Raw genomic sequence first — 12,557 nt, 5'->3', positions numbered from 1 at the left:
ATCTGCTGTTTCTCAAATTCCTTCAGTTGAAAATGTTCAATACATCAAGGTGCCGTGTTCTGGGGTAGTGTGTTTGGAACCCTGTCAGTGTCCTACTCTAGACACACAAAGGTAAATAAGGCACAATAGCCAAGACACAATCTCACAGAAGATGAACAAGCCTACAGAGTCCTGGAGCTCTATTGGGTATAAAAAGAAAGAGAAATGGTGACGGGAGGGAGATAGGTCTAAACGTAGGTTGGGGTGAGATTGTGAATGGTGTTCACAGACCAAGCTCTGTCTGGACTGTGTTCCCCTAGAACACGGAAGCATTCACAGAATTTTTTTTTTTTTTTTCTTTTTAAGTAGAGTGACAGAGAAAGTCCTGGAAATTTAAAACAACCTACAACCCAACTCCTTTACTTTATAGATTGAGAAAATGACACTCAGAGAGATTAAGTGATTTGCTTAAGTTTATTTACTTGACAGTGGCAGGACCCCCCCACTAGAAACCAGGTCAATCATGTCTGTATTTCAGGATAATTTAGAAAGATTATTCTGGTGGCAATGTAGAGAACGGATTAGGAAGATAGGGCTGAGGGAGAGTGTCTGAATAACAAGCAGCAGCCAGGAGGATGTTGAATGGTCCAAATCAAGAAATGATGAGATCTAGGATTTAGCGTAAACGGGCGTTTTGGTGTCATTTTGATGTTTTTGTTAGTTTCTTAAACATGATATGCTTTAAAATCAGAATCATTCTTCTTAATCATTCTTTCATAGAAGTCTCCTGAGTTTGTGTGTTTCTTTCTTTCTTTCTTTCTTTCTTTTTTTTTTTTTTTTTATCACAATAGAGGTTAGAAATAAGGTATAACTCCCCATTCCCTACCTGCAAGTGCTAAGAAGGTGTCCTGTATATGTCCTAGAGTATTTTGCCCTAATTTCTTGGTTTTGCAAGAATGAACTACTGTGGGGCTTGATTAATTGCAGATACATCGTGTGGTATGTTTAAAGGTTACTGCATGCGAAGCTTAATAAAAAGCCTAATTCTTTAAGTATTTTTAAAATACTGTGAATCTGTGCTTGAACTGTGGCTGTGAACAGGTACAGAAGGGAGAAGTGACCACACTACATGTCACCTGTGTTCATTCACTAGGGTTGCCATAACAAGATACTACACACAGAGTAGCTTAAACACGGAAATTTACTTTTAGGCAGTTCTGGAGGGTGAAAGTGAAAGATCAAGGCACCAGTAGGGATGACTTTCTTTGAGGCTCCTCTCCTTGATGGGCAGATGGTTATCCTTCTTGCTGCCTCTTGACATGGTTATTTCTTGGTGCAAGTGCACCCCCATGGTGTCTCTTCCTCTTAGGACACCAGGCATATTGGATTAGGGTCCCACTGTAATGGATTGTAACCTAATCATCTCCAAATGCATTATACCCTGAGGTACTGGGATTGGGATTTCAACATGTGAATTTGGGGAAAGGGGGGAGACACAACTCAGCCCATACTACTGCTCTGTAAAGAATTAGTGAGATGTAAATGATAGCTGCAGTTACCTTGCATTTATACTTTGCAGTCTACACAGCAGTTTTACATGCTAATCTCATTTAATTTGAATGGAGTTTTCTTATTTGATCCACAGTTTTCTTTTTTTTTTCTTAAAAAAATTTTTTTTGTTGTTGTTGTCGATCCAAAGTTTTCTTACCAGAGCAGCACCTACAGAAGAATTCCTCCCATTAGAGTTTATCTGGAATGATTAGGAGATGCAGGTTGAAAAATGTCCAAATTATGTTCTAGTAATCTTTAAATCTCAGCTATCTTTAGATCCAGCTTATTTGGAAGATAATAAACATCATAAAAAAGTGTGACTTAAATGCCATATCCTTTCTCTCTTCTGATGGAGGAACAAATCCAATTAAAAACAAAAACAAAATTTAAGAAACCCTAAGCTAAAGAATTAGAAGGCTTGAAGGCTTGGCTGGGACTGGAGGATCCACTTCCAAGATGGCGCATTCACAAGGCTATTGACCAAAAGCCTTGGTTTCTCACTGCATGGACTTCTCCAGAGTGTTTCAAAATGTCCTTGGGCATGACAGCTGGCTTATCCACAGGAAGTGATCTAAGAGAACAAATAAAAGGCTACCATGCCTCTTAGGACCTAAGCTCTATTTCTGTGAAAAGTGCCATTGGAATTTTGATAAGGCCTGCATTGAACCTGTAGATGGCTTCGGGTAGTAAGGACATTTTAGCAATAATAATTCTATCAGTCCACATGGGGTGTCTTTCCACTTATTTGTTCTTTTCTGTCATCAATGTCTATAGTTTAAATGTGCAGGTCTAGGGGCACCTGGGTGGCTCAGTTGGTTAAGCATCTGCCTTCAGCTCAGGTCATGATCCCAGGGTCCTGGGATGGAGCCCCGCGTTGGGCTCTCTGCTCAGTGAGGAGCCTGCTTCTCTCTCTCTCCCTCTGCCTGCTGCTCTGCCCATTTTGGCTTGCTCTGTCAGATAAATAAATTAAATCTTTAAAAAATTGTGCAGGTCTTTTACCTCCTTGGTTAAATTGATTCCTAGGTGCTTAGTTCTTTTTGATGCAGTTATAAGTGGGGTTGTTTTCTCAATTTCCCTTTCTGAGAGTTTATTCATATAGAAGCTCAACAGATTTTTATATGTTGACTTTTGTATCCCACAATTTTACTGAATTTGTTCATCAGTTCTTTATATATATATATATATATATATATATATATATATATATATATATATATATATATATATTGATGGAGTTCAGGGTTGTCTATATATAATACTGTGTTCTCTGCAAGAAGTAAAAAGAGTTTTATTTCTTCCTTTTCAAATTGGATGACTCCCCCACCCCCTTCTTGCCTAATTGCTCTGGCTAAGACTCCCAGTACTATGTTAAATAAAAGTGGTGAGAGCAGGCATCCTGGTCAAGTTCTGATCTTAGAGGAAAAGTATTTTGCTTTTCACCACTGAGTTTGATGATAACTGTGGGTGTGTCATATATGGCCTTTATTATGTTGAGGTGGGTTCCTTCTGTATCTGCTTTGTTGAGGAGTTTTTATCATAATGTACATTAAATTCGGCTAGTGTTTTTCCTGCATCTATTGAGGTAATCACAGGAATTTTATCCTTCATTTTGTTAATGGGGTACATCACACTGATTTGTTGAACCATCCTTGCATCTCTGGAGTAAATCCCATTTGATCATGGCATATGATCCTTTTCATGTATCAGTGAATTTGGTTTGTTAATATTTGGTTAATGATTTTTGCATCAATGTTCATCCAGGTATTGGCCTGTAATTCTATTTTCTCATGGTGTCCTTTTCTGGTTTTGGTATCAGGTATTAATGTCTCATCAAATGAGTTTGGAAGTGTTCCCTACTCATTTTTAGAAAGAGTTTCAGATGGATTGGTATTACTTTTCATTTAATTGTTGGTAGAATTCATCCCTGAAGCCATCTGGTCCTGGACTTTGTTTTGTTGGAAGTTTTTTTGATGACCTACTCAATCTCCTTACTAGGTAATCAGTGTGTTGAGATTTTCCATTTCTTAATGACTCAGTGTTGGTGGGTTATAGGTTTCTAGGAACTTATCAATTTCCTCTAGGTTTTCCAACTTGTTGGAGAATAATTACTCAGGTAGCGTCATAATCCTTTGTATTTCTGTGGTATCAGTTGTGACATACACTCTTTCATTTCTGATTTTATTTGAACTCTTATTTTACTTATTATTACTCTTATTGAACTCTTTTATTTCACTCTTCCTGTGAGTTGAGCTAAATGTTTTTTTCTTGAAAAAAAAAATCTTAGTTTTATTGTTATTTTCTATTGTCTTTTTAGTCTCTATTTCATTGATTTCTCCTCTGATCTTTTTTAAAATTTTCCTTCCCTAGCTTTAGGGTTTGTTTCTTTTTTTTCTAGTTCCTTGATATACAAAGTTAGGTTTTTATCTAAGATCTTTCTTGTTTGTTAGGGTAGGGTTTTATCACTACAAACATCCTTCTTAGATTCACTTTGCTGCATCCTATAGTTTGGATATCTTGTATTTCCATTTTCATTCATCCCAAGGCATTTTTAATTTTCTTTCAATTTCTTTTTTGAGTCATTGGTTGTGCATAACATGTTGTTTAATCTCTACATACTTTGAGTTTTCCAGTTTTCTCTTGTAATTGATTTTTAGTTTCATATCACTTTGGTCAGAAAACATGCTCGATATTATTTTAATTTTAAACTTATTAAGGCTTATTTTGTGGCCTACCATGATTTATCCTGGTGAATATTCTATGTGTGCTTGAAAAAAATGTGTATTATGTTGCTTACGAATGGAATGCTCTGTATATTCATTAAATCCATCTGGTCTAATGTCATTTTCTCATTGATTTTTCTATCTAGATGGTCTACCCATTTACGAAAGTAGTGTATTAAAGTCCTCTGCTACTGCTGTATTGCTATCTATTTCTTCCATTTAAATCTGTTACTATTTGCTCTTCTCTTATATTTAGGTGCTTCTCTGCCAGTTGCATAAATATTTATATATCTTCTTGTTGGACTGAACTCTATTATTATATAATGAGCTTTTTTTGTGTCTTATTACAGTCTTTGTCTTCACGTCTATTTTATCTGATAAGTATAGCTACCTCAACTTTCTTTTGGTTTCCATGTGCATGGAATATCTCTTTTTCATTCCTTTACTGTCAGGCTATGTGTCCATATATTTGAGGTAAGTTTCTTTAAAGCATATAAAGCAGCATATAAATGGGTCTTGTTTATTTTTTTATCCACAAAGCCACTCTGTCTTTTGGCCAGAGACTTTAGTCCACTTACACTTAGTAATTTATAGGTATGTATCTATTGCCGTTTTCTTAATTGATTTCTGGTTCTTTTGTAATTCCTTTGTTCTTCTTTCTCTCTTTGTGACTCGATTTTTTTGTTTGTTTGTTTGTTTATTGTAATGTACTTAGATTCCTTTCTCTTTACCTTTTGTGTTGTTTTTGCTTTGTGGTTACTGTGAAGCTTACATAAAATGACTTATATTTACAATAGTCTAAGTTGATAACAACTTAAGTAGAACTCTTTCTACATTTTAACTCTCCCATTCCCAACATTTTGTTCGATGTCACAGTTTGCATCTTTTTATTTCGTATATCCATTACAAATTATTATAGTTGTATATACTATGTAGTATATATTACAGTATATAGTTAGGCCTTTTAATCTTCATACTAGCTTTATAAGTGATTAACACAGCACCTTTACAACACTGGAATGTTCTGGATTTTACTGTAGGTTTACTTTTACCAATGAGATTTTACTTTCAAATGTTTTCCTGTTACTAATTAGTACCCTTTCATATCAGCTTAAAGAAGTGCCTTTACTATTTCTTGTCAGGGCAGTCCAGGGGTGATGAACAACTTTAGCTTTTTCTTGTCTGGAAAACTCTTTACTCTTCTTCAATTCTAAAAAGAAAAAAAAATTTTGTTGGTAGAGTACTCTTAAAATTTTCTTTAAAAAAATTTTTTTTAGTATAGTTGACACAAAATGTTACTTTAGTTTCAGGTGTACAACATAATAATTCAGCTTCTCTGCACATTATGCTATGCTCGCCACGAGTGTAGCTACCATCTGCTACCATACAATGGTATATCATTTGCTCTATGCCCTATGGCGTGTCTTATTCCTGTGGTTTATTCATTCTTGTGGAAGCCCATTTCTTCTACTCCCCTTTGTTTTGCTCATCCTCTACCCTCTTGCCCTCTGGCAACCATCAGTTTGCTCTTTATATTTACAGGTCTGATTCTGCTTTTTGTTTGCTTGTCTTTTTTTTTTTTTTAAATTCCACTTATGAGTGACATAATTTGGTATTTTACTTTCTCAGTCTGACTTATTTCAGTTAGCATAATACCCTCTAGGTCCATCCATGTTGTTGCAAATAGCATGATCTCATTCTTTTTTTCGAGTGAGAAACCTTCCATTGTGTGTGTATGTATTTATGTATACATCTTCCTTATCCATTCACCTAGCAATGGACACTTAGGGTTGCATCCCTATGTTAGCTATCATGAATAATGCTGCAATAAACATAGGGGTGCACATCTTTTTTGAATTGATGTTTTTGTTTTCTTTGGGTAAACTACCGGATCATATGGTATTTCTATTTTTAACTTTTTAAGGATCCTCCATACTGTTTCCCACAGTGGTTGCCCCAGTTTGCATCTTCACCAGTAGGGCATGAGGGTTCCTTTTTCTCCAACACTTATTATTTCTTGTCTTATTTATTTTAGCCATTCTTATGGGTGTGAAGTGCTATCTCATTGTGGTTTTAATTTGCATTTCCTTGATGATTAGTGATGTTGAATGTCATTTCAAATTTCTGTTGGCCATCTCTGTCTTCTTTGAAAAAAATGTCTGTGCAGATCCTCTACCCAGTTTTTAATCAGGTATTCTTTTTTTTTTTTTTTGGTGTAGAGTTGTGTAAGTCTTTGTATATTTTTGGATACTAGCCCTTTACTGGATATATCATTTGCAAATATCTCCTCTCATTCAGTATGTTGTCTTTTTGGTTTTTTGCTCATTTCCTTCACTGTGCAAAAACTTTTTATTTTTATGTATTCCCAATTGCTTATTTTTGCTTTTGTTTTCCTTGCCTGAGGAGACATACCTAAAAAAATGATGCTAAGGCTGATGTCAGAGAAATAAATTACTGCTTATGTTCTCTTCTGGGGAGTTTTATGGTTTCAGATCTCCCATTTAGGTCCTCAGTTCATTTCGAGGTTGTTTTTGTGGATGGTGTAAAAAGGGGTCCAGTCTCATTCTTTTGCATATGGATGTCCATTTTTCCCAACACGATTTTTTGAAGAGGCTACCTTTTCCCCAGTGTATATTCTTGCCTCCTTTGTCCTAGATTAATTGACCATATAATTGTGGGTTTATTTTTGGACTGTTTATTCTGTTCTATTGATCATGTGTCTATTTTTGTTCCCAAACCATACTGTGTTTTTATTTTTAAATTTTATTTCTGATATAGTTAACATACAGTGTTCTATAGTGTCAGGCACAAGGACAATACTATATTGATTACTACAGCTTTGTAATAATACATCTTGAAATCTGGGATTGTGGTACCCCCAGCTTTGTTCTTTCTCAAAATTGCTTTGGATATTTGGGTCTTTTGTGGTTCCATACAAATTTTAGGATTATTTATTCTACTTCAGAGAAAAATGTTGGTATCTTGATAGGGATTGCATTGAATCTGTAGATTGCTTTGCATACTATGGACATTTTTCACAATTTATTCCAATCCATGAGCGTTTATGTCTTTCCACTTACTTGAGTCATTTAGAACTTTTTCATCAATGTTTTATAGTTTTCAGGGTACAGGTCTTTTAGTTTTCAAATATAGTCCTAGGTATTTTATTGTTTTGGTGCAATTGTAAAGGGAATTGTTTTCTTAATTTCTCTTTCTGCTACTTTGTTATTAATGCATAGAGGCACAACTGATTTCTGGGTATTAATTTTGTATCCAGCAACTTTACTGAATTCATGTATTACTTCTTATAAATTTTTGGTGGAGACTTTAGGGTTTTTTATGTATAGTATCATGCCATCTGCAAAGAGTGATAGTTGTACCTCTTTATAACAATTTGGATGCCTTTTATTTCTTTTTCTTGCTTAATTCCTGTCAGTAGGACTTCCAATACTACCTTGAATAAAAGTGGCAAGAGTGAACATCTTTGTCTTATTCCTTAGGGGAGAAGCGCTCATTTTTTTTTTTCATTATTAAGTATGATGTTAATTGTGGGTTTGTCATACATGGCCCTTTTAATGCTGAGGTATGTTCTCTCTAAATCTACTTTGTTGGGAGTTTTTTTTTTTTTAATTTTTATTTATTTATGATAGTCACAGAGAGAGAGAGAGAGGCAGAGACATAGGCAGAGGGAGAAGCAGGCTCCATGCACTGGGAGCCCGACGTGGGATTCGATCCCGGGTCTCCAGGATCGCGCCCTGGGCCAAAGGCAGGCGCCAAACCGCTGCGCCACCCAGGGATCCCTGTTGGGAGTTTTTATCATGAACTGGTGTTAAATTTTATCAAATATTTTTCTGTATGTATCAAGATGATCATATGATTTCAATCCCTCATTTTAAAAAATGTGTATCATGCTTATTGATTTGCAAGTATTAAACTGTACTTCGTCCTCAGAATAAATTCAACTTGACCATGAAGAATGATCCTTTTAACATATTGTTGAATGTGATTTCCTAATGTTTGTTGAGGATTTAGCTATCTATGGTCATCAGGGATATTAACCTGTGGTTTTTTTTGTTCTGTGGTACCTTTAGTTTTGGTATCAGGGTAAGCTGGCCTTATACAATATATTTGGAAATGTTCCCTCTTTTATTTTTCAGAATAGTTTGGGGAATATAGTAATAACTTTTTAAATGCTTGATAGAATTCAGCTGTGAATCCATCTGCTTCTGGACTTCTATGATTTGGTCATTTTTTTTAAATTAACAATTCTGTTTTGTCACTAGTAATTCATCTGTTCAGATTTTTTATTTCTTCCTGATTTAGTTTTGACAAATTATATGTTTCCAGGAATTTATCTATTTCCTCTAGGTTGTCCAATTTGTTGGCATATAATTTTTTCATAGTATTCTCTTATAATGCTTTGTACTCTTGTGATGTCAGTTATTCCTTCTCCTCTCTCATTTCTGATTTTTTTTTATTTTAAAGATTTTATTTATTTATTCATGAGAGACAGAGAGAGAGGCAGAGACTCAGGCAGAGGGAGAAGCAGGCTCCATGCAGGGAGCCTGATGTGGGACTTGATCCTGGGTCTCCAGGATCAGGCCCTGGACTGAAGGCGGCACTAAACCGCTGAGACACCAGGGCTGCCCCTCATTTCTGATTTTATTTATTTGGATCCTTTCACTTTTTTCTTAAGGAGTCTGGCTAAGGGTTTGCCAATTTTGTTTATTTTTTCGAAGAATTAGTTCTTGGTAAAATTGATTTTTTTAAATTAAAAAAATCTGTTATTTATGTCTACTCTTATCCTTATGATTTTTCCTTCTCTCACTTTGGGCTTTGTTTTCTTTTTCTAGTTTCTTTAGGTTTAGGGTTAGATTGTTTATTTGAGTTTTTTCTTATTTCTTAAGTTAGGCTTAATATTTTTCTTTCAGAACTGCTTTCACTTTATCCCCAAATTGTGAACCATATGTTTTCTTTTTCATTAGTCTCTGTGTATTTTTTAATTTCTTTGATTGCTCCATTGATCCATGGTTGTGTAGTTATCATGTTGTTTAGACTCCATGTTTGTGTTTTCTCAAATTTTTTTCCTGTGATTGATTTCTAGTTTCATACCATTGTAGTTGGAAAAAAATGCATGGTATAATCTTAATCTTCTTAAATTTATTGAGGCATGTTCTACATGTGATCTATTCTGGAAAATGTTCCATGTGCAATTGAAAAGAATGGATATTCTGTTGTTTCTGGATGGAATGTTCTTTATATATCTGTTATGTCCATCTGGTCCAACATTCCATTCAAAGATACTATTTCCTTATTGATAATCTGCCTGGATTATCTATCCATTAATGTAAGTGGGATGTTCAAGTCCTTTACTAATATTTTATTACCATCAATTCCCTCTTTATCTCTGTTAATATTTGCTTTATGTTTTTAGGTCCTCCAGTGTTGGGAGCATAGATATTTACAATTGTTATATCCTCTTGTTGGATTGATCCCTTTATCATTGTGTAGTGCCATCCTTTGTCTCTTACCACAGTCTTTCTTTTAAGATCTATTTTGTCTGATATAAGTATTGCTACCTCGGCTTCCCCCCTCCGCCCCCCACTTCCATTTGCATGGTAAATGCACTTTCAGTCTGTGTGTGTTTTTAGGTCTGAGGTGAATCTCTTGTAGCCAATATATAAACAGGTCTTTTATTTTTTAATCTATCCCTCCACCCTACATCTTTTTTTTTTTTTAAGTAGCTCCACCCACCATGGAGCCCAATATGGGGCTTGAACTCACATCCCTAATATACTCTCATCCCTGAGCTGAGATCAAGAGTTGGATGCTTAACTGACTTACTACCCAGATGCCCTGTCCACCCTACATCTTTTAACTGGAGTATTTAGGCCACTTACACTTAAAGTAATTATTGATAGATATGTACTTATTGTCATTTTGTTGTCTGTTTTCTGGTTGTTTTTGTAGTCTTTCTCTGTTTCTTTTTCCTTCTCTTGCTCTTTGTGACTGATAGTTTTCTTGAGTGTTATACTTTCTCTTTAATTTTTTTGTGTATCTATTACAGGTTTTGGGTTTGTGGTCACTCGGAGGTTCATAATTACCATCCTAAGTATACAGCAGCCTATTTTAAGTCGATGGTCTTTTAAGTTCAAACACATTCTTAAAAAAAAAAAGAACGAAACTTCTGTTTTTAAATTCTGTCCTCCACATTTTATGTGTATGCTGTCATATTTTACATCTTCTTATTCGTGATTTTCGTGTCTAATTATGGCCATTTATTTTCCACCTAAGCACCTTGAACATTTCTCACAAGGCTGGTATAGTTGTGATTAACTCTATTATCTTTTGTTTATCTGGAAAACTCCTTATCTGTCTCTCAAATCTGAATGCTAACCTGGCCATGTATTTTTGGTTGTAGGTTGGTTTTTTTTTTTCCTTTCATCACTTTGAATATATCACACCACTCCCTACAGAATTTTCTGCTGAAAAATCAGCTTATATAGCCTTATAGGGTTTCCCTTATACATAACTTTTTGCTTCTCTCTTGCTGCTTTTGAAATTCTCTAACTTTTGACATTTTAATTATTATGTGTTGTTGTGTGGACCTCCTTGGGTTCATCTTGTTTGGAACTCTGTGCATCTTGAACCTGGATATCTGTTTCCTTCCCTAGGTTAGGGAAGTTTAGCTATTATATCTTTTAATCTTTATTCTTTTTAAAAGATTTTATTTATTTATTCATGAGAGAGAGAGAGGCAGAGACACAGGCAGAGGGAGAAGCAGGCTCCTGCAGGGAGCCCGATGTGGGACTCAATCCCGGGACTCTGGGATCATGCCCCGAGCCAAAGGCAAACGCTCAACCACTGAGCACCCAGGTGTCCCCCCCCCACTTTAAAACATATCTTTAAATAAGTTTTATGCCCCTTTCTCTCTCTCCTTCTGAGATCCCTAATAATGCAAATGTTTGCTCAATATTGTCCAAGAGATCCTTTAGCTTATCCTCACTTTTAAAATTCTTTTTTCTTTTTGCGGTTCAGTTTTAGTGTTTCCACCCCGTCTTTCCGACCGCTGATACATTCTTCTGCATCTGCTAATCTGTGTATTTTTAATTTCCCTCTAGTTGTTGTATTCTTTAACTCTGATTGGTTCTTTTTATGTATTTTATCTTCACTAAAGATCTCACTGAGTTTTTCTACTCCTCTCTCTAGCTTTCATGAGCATCTTTGTGATTATTAACTTTTTAGTAGGCATGTTAATTATCTCTGTTTCCTTTTGTTCTTGTTCATTCTTTTGGAGTATTTTCCTCCATATCCCTATTTTGCTTGTCTTTCTGTGCTTTTCTATAAATTAGGTAGAAGAGATACTTCTCCTAAACTTGAAGGAATGGTCTTGCTTATGGGCATCCCTCATGTGCTTGGTAACTTGTGCTGGCTGGTTGGAGCGGTGGGTGTTGTGGATTGGGGCTCTTCGTGCACTGGGTGCCCTGGCAGGATAGCTGAAGCTGAAATGGCTGCAAGCCAGGTTGTCCCAGGACTCCCCAGAGTGAGGGTAACCTGGTGGTGTAGCCGAAGGTGAATTTGGTGCAAGCTGAAGTGTGCTGGGGTGCTCAGGCAGTGGGTACCCTGGCCATTTGACTGGAGCAGAGGCTGGTACAGGTGGGGGTGTTTCCATGTAGGGGGTGCTCTTGCAGGCTGAAGCGGACACAGGCATGGGCCCGGGGTTCTCAGGACCCTTGGCAAGGGGCACCCTGGCAGGGTAGCTGGTTCCAAAACAGAGGTCAGCGGGGAGGTTTTGGAGCACTCTGCACAAGAGGTGCCCTAGCAAGCCGCCTGAAAGTGAAGTGGTGTGGGCCTGGAGTATTTCAGGATGCTTTGCACAGTGTCACCTTGGCACAAAGGCTGGAGCTAGAGTGAGCACCAATCAGGGGTGTCCCCAAGTGTACCCCACAGCTGCCTTGGTGGGATGGCTGAGGCTGTCATGAGCTAAGGGCCTGGGGCTCCCTGAGGAGGCAGGCTGTTTAGGGCATCGGGCCTGTACAATGCTCTGTGCTTTTGAGGTGGAGGGAGAGCATAGATGGTGTCTGTCAGCCCTCCCACCCAGAGAGATTTCTAGCAGCTCCCTCACCATTTGGTGGCGTTCTACGGCTGACTCTTTAAATGCTAGTTGCTTTTTAAAACCATAAAAAGGTTGGGACACCTGGGTGGCCCAGCAGTTGAGCACCTTCCTTTGGCCCGGCGTGATCCTGGAGTCCCGGGATTGAGTCCCACATCAGGCTCCCCGCAGGGAGCCTGCTTCTCCCTCTGCCT

Source organism: Vulpes vulpes, chromosome 6, assembly GCF_048418805.1.
Source record: "Vulpes vulpes isolate BD-2025 chromosome 6, VulVul3, whole genome shotgun sequence".
In the NCBI taxonomy this organism is placed as follows: domain Eukaryota; kingdom Metazoa; phylum Chordata; class Mammalia; order Carnivora; family Canidae; genus Vulpes; species Vulpes vulpes.
Note: the sequence above shows the minus strand (reverse complement) of the source record.